This window comes from Mus caroli, unplaced genomic scaffold (genome assembly GCF_978045245.1).
Source record: "Mus caroli unplaced genomic scaffold, Mus_caroli_1 scaffold_19, whole genome shotgun sequence".
Lineage (NCBI taxonomy): Eukaryota > Metazoa > Chordata > Mammalia > Rodentia > Muridae > Mus > Mus caroli.
The window spans coordinates 34,132,264-34,154,125 of NW_028227274.1; positions in this window are offsets into that span (position 1 = coordinate 34,132,264).

Sequence of the window (21,862 nt, forward strand, 5' to 3'; positions counted from 1 at the left end):
TTCTGAGCTGCTCCAATTCCCTTTAATCATTCATGACTCTCACCCGTGGGCCCAGGGGTGGGGTGGTCAGTGACTGTGGACAGGTTACCTCTCCGAGGAAGTGACTGTCCCTTCTCTTTGGTGTGGTTATCCCTTGCCCTTTATGAAAAAGTTGGGACATAATGCAGTGGTGGAGAAAACAATGTAATGAGCCCTTCATCAATGACCAATTTCTGGCCATTAAGCAGGCTTTTGTTGTTATTATTTGGGGGGTTTTTGATTTTGTTTTTTGGTTTTGAGACAGGGTTTCTCGGTGTAGCCCTGGATGTCCTAAAACGCACTTTGGCCTCAAACTCAGAGATCCATCTGCTTCTGCTTCCCAAATGCTGGAGTTAAAGGCATGAACCGCCACTGTGCAGCTTTGAGATGACTCTTTAACATGCTATTTCATAACTATTTCAGTATATATTTCTTTTCTTTTTTTCTTTTTTCTTTTTTTTCTTCTTCTTCTTTTTTTTTTTTTTTTTATAGTTTTTTTGAGACAGGGTTCCTCTGTGTAGCCCTGGCTGTCCTGGAACTCACTCTGTAGACCAGGCTGGCCTCGAACTCAGAAATCCGCCTGCCTCTGCCTCCTGAGTGCCAGGACTAAAGGTGTGCGCCACCACGCCCGGCTTCAGTATACATTTCTCCTTCCTTCCTTTCTCTCTCTCTCTCTCGCTTTCTCGCTCTCTCTCTCTCCCTCCCTCCCTCCCTCCCTCTCTCTCTTTCTTTCTCTCTCTCTTCTTTCCTTCCTTCCTTCCTTCCTTCCTTCCTTCCTTCCTTCCTTCCTTCCTCCTTCCTCCCTCCCTCCCTCCCTCCCTCCCTCCCTCCCTCCTTCTTTTTTTGATAGTGTCTTGTATAGTCCAGGCTGGCCTCAAACTTACTATATAGTTGAGGCTGACCATGAATTCCTGATCCTACTACCTCTACCTCCCAAGTGCTACGTTATAGGCATACGCCACTATTCCAGGCTACTGTACATATTTCTAAAAGATAACCAGTATTTGTTTTAATGTTAGCTTTTTGATACGATATTCGTACTACATGCTTTTTCCTCTGCTTATGTGTATGGGCGTGGTGTGTGCAGACTAGGGGCTGATGGCAGCTGTCCTCCTCAGTTGTTTGCCCATCTTTTCCTTTATTTATTTACTTTATTTACTTCCTTATTTGTGAATTAGTTACTTTTTTTGTTACTGTGATAAAATACCATGACTAGATACAAATTAAAGAAGAAAGTTTAACTTGGCTTATGGTTGCAGAGGGCTAGAGTCCATAATGTTGGGGGTGGGTGGAGATGTGGGTGGGTAAGGATGAAGGTGTGGGTGGATGTAGCGACTTGTGTTCTCATGCTAATTATAGTAAACAGAATCCTGTTTGTAGTGTCCCACATGAAGGACTAAATGAAGTCTGGCCCTAATTTTTTTTTTTTTTTTTTTTTTTTTTTTTTTTTTTTTTGGTTTTTTGAGACAGGGTTTCTCTGTGTAGCTTTGGCTGTCCTGAAACTCACTTTGTAGATCAGGCTGGCCTCGAACTCAGAAATCCGCCTGCCTCTGCCTCCCGAGTGCTGGGATTAAAGGTGTGCGCCACCACGCCCGGCTCCCTAATTGGTTTTTGACTGGTCAGTAAAGTTACAAGTGGTCAACAGCTGGGCAGAGAGACAGAGAGGGACTTTTTGGATACCAGGGAAGGTAAGGGGAAAGGAGGAGAGGATTCTCCCATGAGGCGGGCATAGGAGATGGACCACACTGGAAAGGTGCAGGAGGGAGAGACATCTGACTTGCAGGTGCAGGGGGGAAGCCACCCCAGGAGGGCTACCCTGCAAGGTCCAGGGCAGCAAAGATAAAATAAAGATTGTGGTAAGTAATAAGTCAGGAATATCGGAGGGGAGTGTGTGTTAGCTACGTGACATTAGGAATTAGGCCAGCCATTGACCTGCTTAGGGCATATTATAAATAGGCTGTGTGTGTGTGTTTGTCACTTGGGAATCCAGAGCATTGGAGTGGGTAGTGACTAGCGCAGCATGCACGCACTGCTGGGGAGTTTTTTTTGGTTTTTTTTTTGTTTTTTTTTTTTTGTTTTTTCGAGACAGGGTTTCTCTGTGTAGCCCTGGCTGTCCTGGAACTCACTTTGTAGACCAGGCTGGCCTTGAACTCAGAAATCCGCCTGCCTCTGCCTCCCGAGTGCTGGGATTAAAGGTGTGCGCCACCACGCCCGGCTGCTGGGGAGTTTTGAGTGGTTTAATTTTTTACAGTATCAGGTGGATGGAGTGTGGGTGAATGGGTGGGTGGGGTGTGGTTGTTGGTGTGGGTGGAGCTGTGGATGGGTGGGTGTGGGTGGAGGTATGGGTGGAGGCGTGGGTGGGTGGGGATAGCCGGGCTACAAGCCTGGGAAGCTGGCTGATCTCATTTCTTCCACACAAAGGAAGCAGAGATAGAGAACTGGAAGTGGAGAAAGGCTATAAACCTTCAAATCTTGTCTGTCCCCAGTTACATACTTCCTTGAGCAAGGCAGGTTGCTTTTAAAGGTTTCACAGCCTCCTTAAACAGCATCATTGACCATGGAGCAAGTGTTTCAGGTACATGAGCCTCTACCGGACATTTTTAAAAGCTACCACAGTGAGTTATTTACACATCTATATCTATCTATCTATCTATCTATCTATCTATCTATCTATCTATCTATCTTGGTTAAGGTTTTGCTGCTGTGAAGAGACATCATGACCAAGGCAACTCTTTTTTTTTTTTTTTTTTTAAAGATTTATTTATTATATATAAGTACACTGTAGCTGTCTTCAGACACTCCAGAAGAGGGCGCCAGATCTCGTTGTGGATGGTTGTGAGCCACCATGTGGTTGCTGGGATTTGAACTCTGGACCTTCGGAAGAGCAGTCGGGTGCTCTTACCCACTGAGCCATCTCACCAGCCCGGCAACTCTTATAAGAACAACATATAATTGGGCTGGCTTACAGCTTCAGAGGTTCAGGCCATTATCATCGAGGTAGGAACATGGCAGCGTCCAGGCAGGCATGGTGCAGGAGGAGCTGAGAGTTCTACATTTCCATCTGAAGGCTGCTAGCAGAGTACTGGCTTCCAGGCAGTTAGGATGAGGGTCTTAAAGCCCACACCCACAGTAACACACCTACTCCAACAAGACCACACCTTCTAATAGTACCACTCCCTGGGCCAAGCATATACAAACCATCACACTACCATTTATTTATCATACTTATCTACAATCGATTGAGCATATCTATCTATCTATCTATCTATCTATCTATCCATCCATCCATCCATCCATCCATCCATCCATATATCCGCTAAATTGAATTTAGCCTTAGCTGACCCAGAGCTCACTATATTGACCAGGCTGGCCTTGAACTCACAAAGATCTGCCTTAGGATGCTTCCTTATATTGACTGACCAATGGAATGTTATGTAATTTTGGACAATCTGTGCATATACAGACATATATCCCATAAATTTTAAAGATATATACATGCACTCATACTGTATAAATTGACCATATGACTGACTGCTCTGTGCTGTGGTTAAGGAAGAACTTTTATTGTAGATACAAGAGAGAGAGAGAGAGAGAAAGAGAAAGACAGAGAGACAGAGACAGAGAGAACTGCCAGAGACATCTGGATGAGTCCAGAGCAGAGAGAGAAAGGAGCAGACTGAACATGGTCAGCAGACTGGACCTGGCTAGAGCTCTCTGAGAGAGTTGGGGAGAATGGTAAAGGGTAGAGAACAGAGAAGGCAGAGTGCAGATAGTGAGGCTCAGTGGTGGGGGCATTGAAATGTGTAACAAGTAGCCAGGCAGTAGTGGCACAGACCTTTAATTCCAGGTAGGGCATATCTCTGAGTTGGAGATCAGCCTGGTCTATAGAGGGAGTTCTAGGACAGCTAGAACTACACATAGAAACTACATCTCAAAAACAAATAAAACAAAAAGAAGAGAAAGAAAGGAAGGATGAAATGTCTAACAAGTACTTGTGAGTAGGGACTGAGCGAGCCAGGAGGCCAGCACAGCGTTCTGCTGCTAGGTGCCACCTGTTATGTTAAACGTGTGCCTTTTGCAGGCGGTAAGACAAATGACTCCTGAAGAATGCTGCCTTTTAGCAACTCCCCCCAGATCCTCTTGTAAGCCAGGCTGAGCTCATCTCTGGATGTTTGGACCACCTTTTGGAGTCTGAGGAAATGAAGTCTACTTTGGACCTGGCAGTCCAAACAAGAGACAATACCAGTGAGAGGGGTTTCCCTTGGACAGACTGCTTTAGAGCAGACTGACAACCGCAGTCTGTTGGTTGTGTGCCCAGTGTTCTCTCAGCCTTGTTTACTCTCTCCAACCAGGAAGTGCCTGACCCTAAATTACACACTGGCAGGGAGGTGCTGGAAGCCAAGCAGCTTTAAGAAGCCCACTCATTTTTCCAAAAGAAGTTGCCCCAGGGCACTGGGCTGTTTTCATGGTTGCCAATCTCTGTACACTAACTCACTTCATACTCTTAATTATTTGTTCACCTCAAGTGAACACACTGGGAAGTTTACTTCCAGTTTTAGAAACTTGCTCTACTGAGCTTCATTCTGCTTTCTACATTCTACTTTAAATTTCATTTATTTTCATTTCATATGCATTGGTGCTTTGCCTGCATGAGTGTCTGTGGAAGGGTGTTGGCTCCCCTGCAACTGGAGTTACAGACAGTTGTGAGCTGCTAGGTGGGTGCTAGGAATTGAACCTCTTCCTCTAGGAGAGAAGCCAGAGCTCTTAACCACTGAACCATCTCTCCAACCCCTCTCTAATCTTTCAAATTTAAACAGTGAATTCCATAGAGGCATTCCTTCCTTCATTTGTTTGTTTTTTTGAGACAGGGACCAGGCCATCCTCAAATTCATAGAGATCCGCCTGCCTCTGCTTCATGAGTACTGGGACTAAAGCTGTAAGCCACCACAACCTGCTATTTATCTATTTTGAAGTGGAATCTTGCTATGTATCCCTGGGACCTACTATGTAGGTTGGTCCTTAGCCTGACATCATTCTACCTTATGTGACCTAGCAGAGATTTGCCTCACTGTCTGACCCTATGAGTAGGCACCATTTTCAGGCAGGACTCCGTGGAAACCACGCATAGGAGCAATCAGTACTCACTGACAGTCTGAACTGATCTGGCTTCCCCGTCTTAGATCAGAGCACAGCTTCCTCAGAAAAGATGCTGAGTGGCCACCTTGGAAGTGCTATTATAAGCCAGCAGCTCTTTGATGGTCAGAGGAAGTGGTGAGATGGTGACTGAATCTGGCAACATCTCAGTCCCAAGTTCAGTTTTAGAACAAAAAGCAAAAAGAAATTTGTATTTTCTAGTGAACACGGTGAGTTCTCCTTGCAATTTCCCACTAACGTGGTCATAGACAAACCATTTGCATTTTGTCCAAGAATGTTTTTAGGTACTTAATTGTCCTTTAGAGAGTTTCCTCAACACCTCTAAAATATACGCATTACATGTCTTAAGTCTTCAGTTCTAGAGATAGTGCCACTTAGTGTCTGAGATCAAACTAGGAATTTCTCTGCAAATGAAATTTTTCTGGCTCAAAATCCCAGCAATCATCACAGGGTGATGATATGTGTCAGCTCGTGCTGTATACTCCTGACATGTGCCTCAAACCAGCTATTATTTGTCTTTAATGGTTCTTCTCTCTGTCTCTCCTCCCCACCCCCCTTTTTAGGCAATCTCCTGTAGTTTATTCTGGCCTCCAATTCCATATAGATCTGAGCTTGACTTTTTTTTTTTTTTTTTTTTTCTGAGATAGGGTTTCTCTGTGTAGTCTTAGCTGTCCTGGAACTCACTCTGTAGACCAGACTGGTCTTGAACTCAGAAATCCACCTGCCTCTGCCTCCTAAGTGCTGAGGTTAAAGGCATGCACCACCACTGCCTGGCTGACTTTGAACTTCTTGGGTTTTTTGTTTGTTTCTTTGTTTGTTTTTAAGACAGGGTTTCTCTGTATAGCCCTGGCTGTCCTGGAACTCACTTTGTAGACCAGGCTGGCCTCGAACTCAGAAATCCGCCTGCCTCTGCCTCCCGAGTGCTGGGATTAAAGGCGTGCGCCACCACACCCGGCTCCGGCTGAACTTCTTATCTTCCTACTTCTACCTCCCAAGTGCTTGGATGCTTGGTCTATGAGATGATGCTGATACAACGTAGGGTTTTGAACATTCTGCGAAAGCACTTTACTAACTGAGCTGTACTGACCTGTATCCTTGGTTCATCCTCCCTCCTTCCTTTCTTCCCTTTCTCCCTATAAATAAATTAAAAAAAATATTTGTGTGTTCATGCTGCCTTACTTCCTGCCATGATGATAATGGACTAAACCTCTGAAACTGTCAGCCTGCCCCAATGAAATGTTCTCTAGACTTGCCTTAGACATTGTCTCTCTTCACAGCAACAAAACCCTAACTAAGACACTGAATAAACCTTTCCTCCCCTACTTGCTTTTTGTTCATGGTGTTCCACCACAGCAATAGACACAAAACTGAGACACAGCATGTAGCCAGGCTGGTCTGGTCTTGAACTTGCAGTCCTCCTGCCTCATTCAATCTCCTCAGTGCTGAGGTCGCAGATATAAGCCAAAACACAACAGTGTTGGTAGGTTCTGTTTGTTTTCTGTCAATGTTTCACTATGTGGACCACAGGCTGAGTCACACAGATTAGCCTGCTTCTGCCTCCAGAGTGTTAAAATTGAAGGCCTGGGCCATGGAGACCGGAAAGATGGTTCTGTGGTTAAAAGCACTTGTTGCTCTTGTACAGGGCCCTAGTTCTGTTCCCAACCCCCACGTGTCAGCTCACAGTTGGTTATAACTCCAGTGTTAGGGAATCCTTCAGGGCGGCATGCATGCATATGGTGCGCATTAAATGCAGGCAAAAAACCCACAAAATAAATCTTAAACAAACAGAGTGTGCCACCACAACCAGCAAAGTATAGTAGGTCTCTTTTTGTTTGTTTGGAGTTTTGTTTGTTTGTTTGTGACTTTCGGATAGGGTCTCTGAAGTGGAAAATGTTCTTTGTGTCATGTGATGCAGACTCTCGCGATGTTTTGCTGAAGCAGACCCAAGAGAGGACACGTGATATTTGGAGAGAGGATAAGGAGGAGCCAACTGTCAGAGATGGGCGGCGGGGGGTGGGGGGGGTGGGGGGGTGGGGGCGTGGGGGCGTGGGGGCGTGGGGGCGTGGGGGCGTGGGGGCGTGGCTTGTGCTTGCGTAGCTAGCTATGCACTGCTTTGTTGCTTTCACACAACTTCTCTGATCTTCACTTCTTTGAGAAAGGCACTGCAGAGAACTTCTGGTTTTCTGGCTGGTTCTGGTTGTTGCTGTTGACTCGTGCTGATTTGGTGGAGGCCTGGCTGTTTCTGCTGGATTTGCCACCACTGCTGATTCTTGTTTGGTGACACTCTTTGAACTGGACTGCTGGTATCCTGACAATGGAGATTGGAATCACCTTAAAGAACTCCTTCTAAACAGGTCCACATCTCCTTGGCCTATTTACCATCTTTTCTCCCCTACCTTTGGACAGTGGGCTGGAAGGGGGGTCAAAGCATTTGAGAACCCTTATTAAAGTAGGTTGCGAAAAATCTAAGCCTACAGGTCTCCCTGTCTGTCTGTCTGTCTGTCTGTAGCCCTAGTTGTCCTGAGTCTCACAATGTAGACCTGTCTGGATTCAAACTCATAAAGATCTAATTGCCTCTGCCTCCCTAGTGCTAGAATCCAAGGCATGAGTCGCCACACCTGGAAATAACAAGTTTTCATTCAAAGTTTCACGAAGTCTTGCAACTTTAGCTTCCATTGGGACAGCAACACACTTTGGTCTTATATATGCTAGGTAAGAAAAGTGTTCCCTACTCAAACATATTCATTCCCATAAACTCCCCAGATAAAGGGAAAAAAAAAAACCAATGATTTTATATACAACCCATTTAAACAGTCCACTTCCATTCCTTGACCTCAGCTGCTTGCCTTTGTGCACGATCTAGATCCATTAGAGCTTCACCAGGGGATGCTGTCATGCATATTAGCTCCAATATCAGGAAATCCCCCAAATGCCTTTTCTCCACTCCCTAACTGCTTTCCTCATCCATGTACATCCTGTGTGTTGGCAATGGGTACAGAGAACGGTTTGAACTGAAGGACTCTGGCCCTTTGTTAACAGTCTCTGTGTTGATTTGGTTGTGGGTTTTCCCCAGGTGATTGGGGTCAGGTTTCTTGAATTTCTCCAAACAAAGGTAAATAAATCATACTGAGAGAGGAGCATAACTAGTTCTCATTGGTCCACCTATCCTCTCGGAGCATGGCGCTGTATCCTATTCTCTTCTCTCTGAGGCAGGTAGAAAGATGGAGAACACTAAAGCGGCAGGTGTGGGAAAAAGAAAAGAAGCTCGGCCTGGGATCTTAGCTTTTATTTTCTGCTGGCTGAGAACCAAGACAAATATTTATTATGTAACATAATGGACAAAGCCAAAGTTACCAACAGAGATTGAGCATGTTTCCCTAAAGCCACTGTTACCTGAGTCACTGGGGACAGAGCCTGGGCCTGGCCATGGTTACCCACTCTCAACAGGCCAGTTAAACTGACATATAATAGGGAAAAGCAGATCTTTTAAAAAGTGTATTCAATGAAGCCGCATTTATTCCTGTGGAGAGGAATAAATAAAAGTCCTGAGGACCACTGCCCAAGTCCATCTCGGTATTCTGACATGGGGTTTGATTTAAATACGCAAAACTAACCAGTCTTGCTCAAGGTGCAGTTGGCTCTATCACTGACCATTGTCTGGGCTCCAGTACTTCCTGCAAAGGGTCTAGCAAAGACCAGAACTATGAGAACTCCCTCAGAGGCAACATTCCCGCCAGCTGGCGTCAGGCCTCAGCCCTTTCCCAGGAGGAGACTTCTCCGGAGATTCCTGTCTATTCAGAGACCATCGTTTTATTCATCTGAAAGCCAAAGGGAAGGGGCACAAATGTCTCTTCAGAACATTTTGATTGAGCCAGGATGGTTACAACATCTCAAACAAGAATGTTAAAAACAATTAGCAAACTTACTCAAAGCCAGTATGTTTGTGGTTTACCTATTAGCATTTTTCTAAGTTTTAACAGTGCATCTCATAGAACGTCTGACAATTTAATTTATGAAAGGAAAACTGTCAACATAGAAAAGAAGGGCAGTTGCTGTTACTCAGCACTAGAGTGTTTCCCTAGCACGCATAAGGTCCTGGATTTGATATCCAGCACTACAAACACCTTTACATTGGTGAACTTGATTTTGCCTGGTGTGGCAGTGTTAAGTGTTTGTAATGCCAGGTACACAGTGTAATTGAGTCTGGTAGTAAAGAAAACACAAAAATGGCCATCCCATGATTAGGGAAAGGTTTTATTGCAGATAAGAGAGAGAGACCTAGCTAGAGTTATCTGGGGAGTCTGTCATGGATACCTCTCAGGGGGTTGGGAGGAGCAGAGAAGAAGGGTGGAGAAGAAGCAGGCTGTCAATCGCCAGGACTGTTTCTATGGCACAGAGGGGACAGCAGAAATGGCGGGAGAGTCCTGCCAGCTATAGGGGTAATGTTAAGTTGAGGGGAGAGAAGGGTGAGTTAGCTGGAACAGTAGGCCGGGATGGAGACATCTCAGTAGCCCACAGCAGCTCTTTGTAAAAAAAAAAAAAAAAAACCAAAACAGTTGTTCCCATTTCTCCTAACCTTAGCCCTGGACAATGGCTGAATAGATTTCATTTCTTCATTTCAACTGCTTTTCAGTTGGCCTTGGTGTGCATAATTATTCTATTGTATCTGACTTTCCTATTTCTTTCTCCTACTGCTCTTGTGAATTCTGTGAAACTAGATGGTCCTTGATGTAATGACTAAAAATTGAGGCATAGGGGCACAGCGCAGCACAGTCCTAATGGCCCAGGTACATGCTGTGTGTTCTCATCTTGGAAACAATGCAATAACTGCACAATGGTAATTCCAGATTAATGACTGACTTGCAAACAAAGTTTGAAGACATTATTTAAAAATGAAATAGAGCCAACATTGGAACCCCAAGAAAGAAAGAAAAAAACTATTGAAGTTATAAAATAAGTTTTACACAACATTTAAGAGTGGTACCTGGATAAACAAGTATAAAATATATATAATCTGATATTAGTAAAACTAAGTCAAAACACTGGACTCTCTTAGGAGGGTCATTGTGTGCAATGTGCAGAAGCAGAAAGCTAGTGGAACTACTGAGTTAAGGGTTAACTTGATTCTTTCTGGCCACTGCCTGGCAGCTTTGCCCAGGTCATTTATCATTAGAGCTTCACAAGAAAATGCAAGTAGCTGACCTCAGAGCTCTGAGCTCTGAAGTACAATAAGTCAAAAGTTAAAGTTTAAGTAATGATGTTTACAATTATTATTATTTTGGCCAAAGGCTTGAAATAATAGGGGAAGCTTGAAACTTTGGGAAACAATTGTAATTCTTAATTCTTTGTGGGATGTTGTATTGGCTGGTTTTGTGTGTCAATTTGACACAGGCTGGAGTTATCACAGAGAAAGGAGCTTCAGTTGGGGAAGTGCCTCCATGAGATCCAGCTGTGGGGCATCTTCTCAATTAGTGATCAAGGGGGAGGTCCCCTTGTGGGTGGGACCATCTCTGGGCTGGTAGTCTTGGGTTCTATAAGAAGGGCTGGTGAGATGGCTCAGTGGGTAAGAGCACCCGACTGCTCTTCTGAAGGTCCAGAGTTCAAATCCCAGCAACCACATGGTGGCTCACAACCATCCGCAATGAAATCTGATGCCCTCTTCTGGTGTGTCTGAAGACAGCTACAGTGTACTTACATATAGTAAATAAATAAATCTTAAAAAAAAAAAAAAAAGTAAGCTGAGCAAGCCAGGGGAAGCAAGCCAAGTAAGAAACACCCCTCCAAGGCCTCTGCATCAGCTCCTGCTTTCTGACCTGTTTGCGTTCCAGTCCTGACTTCCCTTGGTGATGAACAGCAGTATGGAAGTGTAAGCTGAATAAACCCTTTCCTCCCCAACTTGCTTCTTGGTCATGATGTTTGTGCAGGAATAGAAACCCTGACTAAGACAGATGTGATTATTCTTTTGAATTTGATTTGACAATGATTACACGATGTCTTTTTTTCTACCTGCTTTTAGAGTATCAATAAAAGGCTGGGGAAAGAGAAAGGGTAGAGAGAGTGAGAGAACATGTGGAGAACATGTGGAGAACATGAGAGGAACATGTGAAGATTGAGTGGGGAACACGTAAAGAGTGAATGAAGAGAAAATATAAAAATAACTGAAGGGAAAATGTGAGGTGTGTATAGAAAATATATGTGTGAGTAAAAAGAGAGTATATGCAGTGTGCGTGAGGTGTGTGTAAAGAGTGTGTACGTTAGTGAAAGGGGAACGCACAGAGATGTGTGGTAGTGTGGGAATTCGAAAAAAGAAAATTACACAGGAGAAAATCAGAGTGCAGAAGAGAATGCAGAGTGTGTACAGCCTCAAGCTATGAGCAAGCAAGCGAGAGAAAAGGGAGGGACACACACACACACACACACACAGAACTTTAAGCCTTAAAAATTGCCTGTCAGTTTGTACCAGAAAAATAATCTCATTTATTTATTATGCGCCTTCCAGATATCCTTACTTCCAGTTGAGAATTCTGATCCTGTGTCAAGGCTGGACCCCGACCGTGGCTACCTCTCAGGAGACTGGGAGGAGCAGAGAGGAAAGGTGGTGAAGGAGCAGGCTGTCAATTGCCAGGACAATCTCTAGGGCACAGAGGGGACAGCAGAAATGGCAGGAGAATCCTGTCAGCTATAGGAGTAATGTTAAGTTGAGGGGGGAGGGGGGAGAGTTAGCTGGAACAGCCTGGGACCTAGCCAGGGGATCTGTTGGCGTTGCTTGCTTGAGTTAATAGAAAACTAGGTGGCCTTTCCAGAGTGGGGCTGGGGAGCTATAGGACCAGATAAGAAAAGTAAGGCTTTTCCTGCAAACACAAACCTGCTTCACAAGGTTTCTGGTTTCTGAGAAATGCTGAGAGTTTACTGGGTCAGAGTCCAGCCTGAACTGAGCCCAGACTCCCATTATGGGGAATTGAGTTCTAACCTGTAGGTCTATGAGAACTGGAAAGAGAAAGAAAAACAGAGAGAGAAACCACCTTGTGTATTTTCCCCCTTTTCCTCCTTCCTTAAACTTTACTTAACATTTAAACCTTGTCTGGGCTGGTGAGATGGCTCAGCGGTTAAGAGCACCAACTGCTTTTCTAGAGGTCATGAATTCAAATCCCAGCAACCATATGGTGTCTCACAACCACCCGTAATGAGATCTGATGCTCTCTTCTGGTGCATCTGAAGATAGCTACAGGGTACAAAGTAAATCTTTGGACCTGGCAGACCGGAGCAAGCAGAGGTCCAAACAAACAAAACAAACAAACACACAACCAAAAAAAACTTGTCATAAATTAGATCATTTAGCCAATATAACTTAGCCACAAAATCATCTATATAGCCACTGTAAAGATATCTAAGCAAGCGGGGCGTTGGTGGCGCACACCTTTAATCCCAGCACTTGGGAGGCAGAGGGAGATTGATTTCTGAGTTCAAGGCCAGCCTGGTCTACAAAGTGAGTTCCAGGACAGCCAGGGTTATACGGAGAAACCCTGTCTTGAAAGAAAGAAAAAAAAAAAGATATCTAAGCAAGATCATTCCTCTTGGGAAGCCTACACTCATGCTCTGGACATATAATTGTTTCCTAAGTCCACCCTTTCTCCTTCCTCTGACAGGCTACACTTAAGCTCGAAGCAGCCTTTTCCTTTCCTCTATGTAATGAATTTGCTAACTTTGTTTTACTCTGATTCATCCTAAATCTCTCTTAGGCAATATGGTCAAAGATCCGACTTGATTGGGTGGAGGTGCTGAAGGATATGCCCACCCCCACCCCCCAGAGACCGACAGCAGAGCTGGGCTGCGCCTTTCTGCTGCTTCTGACAATTCCATTTTATTTCATCTTGAGACAGAGTTTCTCTGTGTAGCCCCAGTTACCCTGGAACTCACTCTGTAAAACAGGCTGGCCTTGAACTCAGAGATTCACCTGCATCTGCCTCTGGAGTACTGGGACAAAAGGTGTGTGCCACCACAATCTGACTGTTCTCTCTCTCTCTTTTTTTTTTTTTTTTCCAAGACAGGGTTTCTCTGTTTAGCCCTGGCTGTCCTGGAACTCACTCTGTAGACCAGGCTGGCCTCAAACTCAGAAATCTGCCTGCCTCTACCTCCCAAGTGCTGGGATTAAAGGCGTGCACCACCACACCCAGCCTGGCTGTTCTCTTAAGACTCAGGCGGCCGGGCGTGGTGGCGCACGCCTTTAATCCCAGCACTCGGGAGGCAGAGGCAGGCGGATTTCTGAGTTCGAGGCCAGCCTGGTCTACAAAGTGAGTTCCAGGACAGCCAGGGCTACACAGAGAAACCCTGTCTCAAAAAAAAAAAAAACCAAAAAAAAAAAAAAAAAAAAAAGACTCAGGCGAAGGATCTTTGCTGTTGCATCGGTGTGCTGCTTCCTTTTGGAAAGGGCTCTGAGGCCATAACTCAGGCCAGCCAGCCTCCAAGTCACTCTGCATTAGAGGTTTCACTGTTCCTTCAGTACAACCTCAAGTCTAAAGGCTGGAGTTCAACTCACCAAATGATAGATAGTATGACTCATTTTTTCCTCTCATTTTAGCCGTTGCAAATAACAACCCTGCAATTGTATACTTAGCTTTTATTTTGTTTACACACTGTTCCTCGGGTCAGGAATATGCCCATCTCCTTTGAGACAGGGTCGTTCACTGGCTTGGAGCTCACCAATTTGCTTTTTCTTGTTGGCTAGCGAGCCCCAGGCCTGTCTCTGCCTCTACAGCACTTGCATGCCATCACGCCTGGCTTTTGACGTGGGCGTTAGGAATCAAACTCAGAACCTTATGTTGCAAGATGAACACTCAGTTAGCTGAGCTATCCTCCAACTCCAAGTTTAGATTTTCCTACACATGAAGTAACCCAACTCCTCATGAGTTGCGTTAGTCATTTCTAAATTCCACTTATGATTTTATCTCTAGTCACTGATAACACATTATGCTGATTTAACCCATGCTAGGGTTAAAGCTGTGGCAACCGACCCAGGAATTACAGTTCCTCATTCTCCTTCTTTTTGTTTTTTTTTTTTTCTCTTCATAGATCATGGCTTCAGTTACCTAAGCTCAGTTGTGGTCAGGAAACAGCTAATGGAAAATTTCAGCAATCATTCGTAAGTTCTCAATTGCGCCCTGTTCTGGGCAGGATGAAGAAATTTTGGGCTGTTGAATGTAGTCCTGACCTAGTTTGTGACTCATTGCTTTGTTCAGGGTATTGACACCACACACCACTACCTCTGAGTGTCTCAGTAGTCAGAGCCATGATATGATGGCACAGTGATTGGGTTTGTCAGAATTATTCTATTCTATAACAAGTTATCACTGATAATTTCTTCCTGTGCCTAATTTTAAAATCATATTTATTTGTTTTATTATTTATTTATTTATTTATTTATTTTTGGTTTTTCAAGACAGGGTTTCTCTGTATAGCCCTGGCTGTCCTGGAACTCACTTTGTAGACCAGGCTGGCCTCGAACTCAGAAAAACACCTGCCTCTGCCTCCTGAGTGCTGGAATTAAAGGTGTGTACTACCATGCCCGGCTTTATTTGTTTTATTTTATGAGTGTTTTACCTACATTTCTATGTATCTATCTATCTATCTATCTATCTATCTATCTATCTATCTATTTATCTATCTATCTATCTATCTATCTATCTCTATATCTATCTCTATCTATCTATCTATCTATCTATCTATCTAGATATAGATATACCTATTGAGGGTTTGGTGCTTTTGGAGGTCAGAATAGATTCCCATGGAACTGGAGTTATAGGTGGTTGTGAACTACCATAAGGGTACTGGGAATTGAACTCAGGTCCTCTTCAAGAGCAACAAGTGCTCCCAACCACTGAGGCATCTCTCCAAATCCTCCTGTGCTTAATTAATTAATTAATTAATTAATTTTGGTTTTTTGAGACAGGGCTTCTCTGTGTAGCCCTGGCTGTCCTGGAACTCTGTAGACCAGACTGGCCTCGAACTCAGAAACCTGCCTGCCTCTGCCTCCCGAGTGCTGGGATTAAAGGCGTGCACCACTACTGCCCGGCTCCTGAATCAATTTATAAACTAACCCCCCAATTCTCTGTCTAGCACTTGAGTCCTGTGAGTTACAAGCAGATGACACCAGGTCCAGTTTATACAGTGCTAAGGACCAAATCCAGGGCTTTCTGCCTCCTAGACAAGCACTCCACCAACTGAGCTGTATCTCAGCTCTGCTGGCTTTTGTTGCTGCTGCTGTGTTTTGAGACAGGGTATCATGAGCCCAGACCGCCTAGAACTCACTGTGTAGCTTTAAGTGAGCTTGGACTGCTTTCCCTTCCTGAATCCTCCTGTTTTCTTTCCCACGTGATGGGATTACAGGCACAGGCTTCAACACAGCCCTGGCTGTCCTGGAACCCACCCTGTAGAGCAGGCTGGCCTCAGACTCACAGAGCTCCACCTGCCCCTGCCTCTCAAGTACTGGGACTAAAGGCGTGCGCCACCACACCCAGCTCTTTTAATTTTTTATCATTTGCCATTTTGATCATGTTTCATTAGCGTTGAAGTAATGTTTACAATGAAGTGAAAACCCCAATACAGTGTAATGTGGCGATATTATTTAACTTCACAACCTCACGGAGGCATCCGTGTTATTAAGAATGTTTTCTCCCACTCCAAACCAAAACACTGTTTTCATCAAACAATAACTTTTCCACTTACCCTGCTTCTAGACTCTGGTAACTTTTAGACTATTTACTGTCTAATTTAATTTTTATCTTTTAAATGTTTAATATAAAGTAAGCCACATTATGTTTGTTCTTTTGTGTGTGTCTTATTTAGAACATTTATTTTTAAGATTCATCTTTATTGTAACATGTATCAAAACTCCATTTCTCTGGGTAATTGTTGGATAATATTACATTGTATTAATATACTGCATTTTGCATGTGCATTCATGTAGTTGATCCTGGTTATTGCTACTCAATTTGACACTGTACATAGCACTCCTTGCTACCCACCCCAATATTCTGAGTTCCCTAATGAAACACACACACACACACACACACTTTATATTTTAATATGCCTTTAATAGCTCAATGGTTGGGCCACTTCCTAACTTCCACATGACTAACACACTCCTCTCCAATATTCCTGAATTATTACTTACTAAAAATCTCTATTCTATCTTTGCTGCCCTGGACCCAGGCCTGCAGCTCCTCGACTGCATTCCCCCACAACCACATGACATCTATATTCTCTGCCCTCTGCACCTTCCAGGCATGATGTCTCCTCTGTTCTCCATCATGGCAGCTGTTCCTTCTTCTTCCTCAATCTCTTGCCTGAGAATCCTAAAGTCCTGTCTTTGTCTTTCTGCCCAGCCATTGGTCACCAGCAACTTTATTTACCAATCAAAACCAACTGGGGTCCCTCAGCAACTTATGTGCAGACATGCGGATTCTCATGCAGTTTTGGGGACCAAATTAACATAACACAAACAGCATTAGACCAAATCCACAACACATCCATCTGTTGATTGAATGGTTTCCAAGGTTTTGCCACTGAGATTAATGCTAAAAAGTGTGGGAATGTTTTTTCCTGAAAAATGCTTCTTAAAGTTTGCTTTTGTAACTCAAACTTTTGCCCAACCTACAACCAAATTAGTAATGTGCTTTGAGATCACTTATAACTAAGCACATATTCTGCTTATATACTGTGAATTTAACCTCTTTGGAATTATAGGACCTCTAAGAAAAAGGATGCAACCAATCTTAGTATATTTTGGACTTCCAATGTCATCAACTCCAAGCACAGGCGAACACTCAGCTCTCATTGTACCATATTCTGCACTTTTCCTTGGTGAATTATTCATGTCTCTGACTCAGAACAATATGTATTTATGAGATTTGGTGACAACCAGGTCTGAGACCATTCTCTGGAAGCAGCCAGGCATTGAAAGTGATGTCCCTCAGAACCCCAAAATGTTGGAAACCCATCTTGTGGGTATAAAGTGATATCTGGTGTGGCTTTTCGTGCTGTTCTGAGACAGGTGCTCCAGAAGGATGATTCCCCCATGAGATGCCTTTAAGGTTGATTAAGATAAAAGTTCTTCATGCCTTCTGCTTCCTGTGCTCAATATACAGATAGGTTGCCTGTTTTATATTCAACCTCACTTAGACTAGACATTTCTCTTCTAGATTAGACTTCTTTTAGATTAGACTACTGTTAACTGAGAACAGGAGAGATCAAAACTGCCCACTTTTGGAGAAATGACAGCAAGAGTTAGAGTCTTTTTTCTTCTATGCACCACAAATATGAACATTTCGGTACAAATTTTTGTTATAAAACACTTTATTGGAGCTGGAGAGATGGCTCAGCAGTTAAGAGCACTGATTGCTCTTCCAGAGGTCCTGAGTTCAATTCCCAGCAACTACATGGCTCACAACCATCTGTAATGGGATCTCATGCTCTCTTCAGGTGTGTCTGAAAACAGCTACAATGTACTCATACAAAATAAATACATCTTAAAAAAAAAAAAACTTTAGCCGGGCATGTTGGCACACACCTTTGATCCCAGCACTTGGGAGGCAGAGGCAGGCAGATTTCTGAGTTCGAGGCAAGCCTGGTCTACAGAGTGAGTTCCAGGACAGCCAGGGCTACACAGAGAAACCCTGTCTGGAAACAACAACAGCAACAGCAACAACAACAACAAAACAAAAAACAAAACAAACAAATAACAACAACAACAAACTTTACTTACTTACGTACTTATAGATTCTCATGTGGCCTAAACTGGCCTTGAACTCATTACACAGCTGAATATAACCTTGGATTTCTAATCCTTCTTCCTCTACTCCTCTAGTACAAAGATTAAAGACATGTGTGTGCTCAGTTTATATGGTAGTGGAAATCAAATCTAGGACTTCTGTATGTTAGACAAGATTTCTAGCAACTAAACTATATCCTTAGACTGTTTTTTTTTTCCTTTATTTGAGACATAGTCTTACTATGTATGTAGCTCAGGCTAGCCTAGGACTCATGATTAATCAATCCTTCTACCTCCACTTTCTGAGCATGTCCTCTGTGCCAGCTGAATTAATTTTAAGATATAGTCTGCACCCAACCTCACCCTAATTGAGACGATAGTGTTTCCTCGTTTAATGTTATCAACAGCACTTCAGAATCATTGTATATGCACGCACTGATTTATTTCTGAGCTCTCACTTCTTTTATATTGATATCTACCACTACCTTATACTATATCCCATTGGTTTTCTTGATTATTGTTGTTTAAACAATATGATCTGAAACTAGGAAGTATGACTTTCTAACGTAGTTCTTTCACGAACTCAATTCATGTTGACATCAGGCTGCTGCAGTTACTCCCTGTTGTGTAAACCAGTGGATTTTCAGGCTGTTCAAACAGCATTTGACTCCATTCTGTGGGAAAATAGAGAGACAGATGACTCTGCACCTTTTAGGCACATAAACAACAACATCTGGTGGAACCCATGAGGCACAGACTAGTAAGTAATTTGTCCATCAAAGTGACAAGTTGTTTCCAGGACAGCCAGGGCTACAGGTTGCCACCCTGTAATGAATCAAAGTAACTTGGGCCCATGGATGTTTTAAAATCTTATTTTTATTATTATTATTATTAAGACACTTTTTTATTAGCTTTTTTTTGGGGGGGGGGTTCAAGACAGGGTTTCTCTGTATAGCCCTGGCTGTCCTGGAACTCACTTTGTAGACCAGGCTGGCCTTGAACTCAGAAATCTTCCTGCCTCTGTCTCCGGAGTGCTAGGATCAAAGGTGTGTGCCACCAAGCCTGGCTAGCTATTTTCTTCATTTACATTTCAAATGCTATTCCCAAAGCCCCCTATACCTTCCCCCAGCCCTGCTCTCCAACTCACCCACTCCCACTTCCTGGCCCTGTCATTCCCCTGTACTGGGGCATATGATCTTCACAAGACCAAGGGCCTCTCCTCCCCATTGATGGCCGACTAGGCCATCCTCTGCTACATATGCAACCAGAGACACAGCTCTGGAGGGTACTGGTTAGTTCATATTGTTGGTATTAAAATCTTACTAGGAAAACCAAAGTGGTGAGTGATGGTGGCACATGCTTTTAGTCCTAGAACTCAGGAGGCAGGGGCAGGCATATCTATGTGAGTTCAAGGCCAGCCTGATGTACAGAGAGAGTTCTGGGACAGCCAGGGCTACACAGAGAAACACAGTCTTGAAAAGCAAACAACAAAACAAATTGGAAAACGAAGCCTGAGAATTTATCCAACACTGTGGTGGGGCTCTCAGGGGTCCTGTTTGTGGTTTAATAATAAAGACAAAGAGACATCTGTATAGCATAAAGTTGTTGGCCTGTTTGCTGGGGTAGTCCCTTGGCTAGCCTACCTAACTCAACCCAACTTGCCTGCCAACAGGCTTCTCCACGTTCCCCTCTCTCTGTTCAACTTCTGTTCTGCATTTAACCCCCTGCTTTTCTCTCTCCTCTCTTCTCCTCTGCCCCAGCTTCAGCAGCTAGCACTTTTTTTGTTTAAATGCCGCATCCCCTTTTCATACAAAAAAGATATTAGCGGCTGGGCAGTGGTGGCACATGCCTTTAATTCCAGCACTTGGGAGGCAGAGGCAGGTGGATTTCTGAGTTCAAGGTCAGCCTGGTCCAGGACAGTCAGGACTGCAAAGAGAAACCCTGTCTTGAAAAAAACCAAAAAAAAAAAAAAAAAAGCTATTAGCACAGGAGATTTCTCCCCTATGGCAGTTTGCCTTTCTTTTTGTGTAGGTGGGGAAGCAACAAACATTTATACCTCCTGCTGCCTTGGTGCTGCCTGACACAGCAATTAACCTTGAGAATATAGGGACATACCTTCATAACCAGTCGATATAATATATATAGGTGTGGGTTACCCCAGCACAGCACTCTAGACTGAAGTAAGAGTGTTACACAAAGGCCAGAGATATGCTGTGATGATTTGTATATGCTCGGCCCAGGGAGTGGCACTATTAGAAAGTGTAGCCTTGTTGGAGTAGGTGTGGCTTTGTTGGAGTAAGTGTGTTACTGTTGGTGTGGGCTTTAAGGTGCTCATCCTAGCTGCCTGGAAGCCAGTATTCTGCTAGCAGCCTTCAGATGGACATGTAGAACTCTCAGCTCCTTCTGCACCATGCCTGCCTGGATGCTGCCATGTTCCCCCTTTGATGATAATGAACTGAACCTCTGAACCTGTAAACCAGTCCTAATTAAATGTTGTCCTTATAAGAATTGCTTTGGTCGCCGGGCGTGGTGGTACATGTCTTTAATCCCAGCACTCGGGAGGCAGAGGCAGGCAGATTTCTGAGTTCGAGGCCAGCCTGGTCTACAAAGTGAGTTCCAGGACAACCAGGGCTATACAGAGAAACCCTGTCTCGAAAAAACAAAAACAAACAAACAAACAAAAAAACACAATTGCCTTGGTCATGGTGTCTGTTCACAGCAGTAAAACCCTAACTAAAACAGATGCTCATCTGTTAATGAAGGATCCTGACAGAATGTAAAAGGTCACAGAAGCCCTGAAATTGGCAAAATAGATTTCATTGTTAGCAGAACTAGCTTCACTGATTTAAAAAAAATAGAGGTGCACAATGCTCTGGCCACTCCTTGAACCCGTGTGTCTGCCAATGTTTTCACTGTTCCTTGACCCATGTGTGTGCCCACTGATGAAGTCCACTGCCAGGTGTTTGTGATATTGGTTGCTGGTATAGAGTCAGAAAATCTCCCCAACAACCACAGCCGGGGCCAATCTGGAGTTGCTGCACCTGCACCAGACTCTTTCCTTGTACCCCTCCCATACCCATTTCTTGAGAATAGATATTGTTTAGATTGGGAAATCCCCTACTCCCTCCTTCTCCTCCCCCCCTGAGGGCCTATAAAAACTGGGACTCCTTTCCCCTTGGGGTCGACTCCTCTACCCCTGTGTGGGATATGAGTTGTCCCCAGAGCTCTGGCTTTCCCCGAATAAAGCCTCATGTGGTTTGCATCAAGTTTGGTCTCTCGTGAGTTCTTGGGGGTCCGCTATTATCCTGAGACTTGAGTGAGGGTCTCCCTTCGGAGGTCTTTCATCAAGAGCACTGACTGCTCTTCCAGAGGACCTGCTTTAGTTCTCACAGTCTACAAGGTGGCTAATAGTCATCTATAATCCCAGTTCTAGAAAATCCAATGACCTCTTATGACCCCCAAGGATACAACACACACACAAGCACATGCACACACTCCCGATACACAGAAAAACATGCAGGCAAAGCACCATAGACATTAAAATAAAAAGTGTAGCTGGGTGATGGTGGTGAACGCCTTTAATCCCAGCATTCAGGAGGCAGAGGCAGGCAGATCTCTGAGTTTGAGGCCAGCCTGGTCTACAGAGTGAGTTCCAGTATAACCAAGATAATATAGAGAAACCAGGCTTCTAAAATAAATAAATAAACAAACAAATAAACAAATAAAATAAAATAAAAAGCCCCTTCCTGGACCCCATAAGAGCAAGACACCCAACACTGACATGGTGCTGGTGGCCAATGATCTGTCATTTGCCTATCTGACATGTGTTGACAAGGAACTGAGAGACACATATCTGTCTAAGGGTTTCTGCTCGACTGCATACCCACTGTCAATGTGGTCTGTTGTTTGTATTTCTGTTCATTT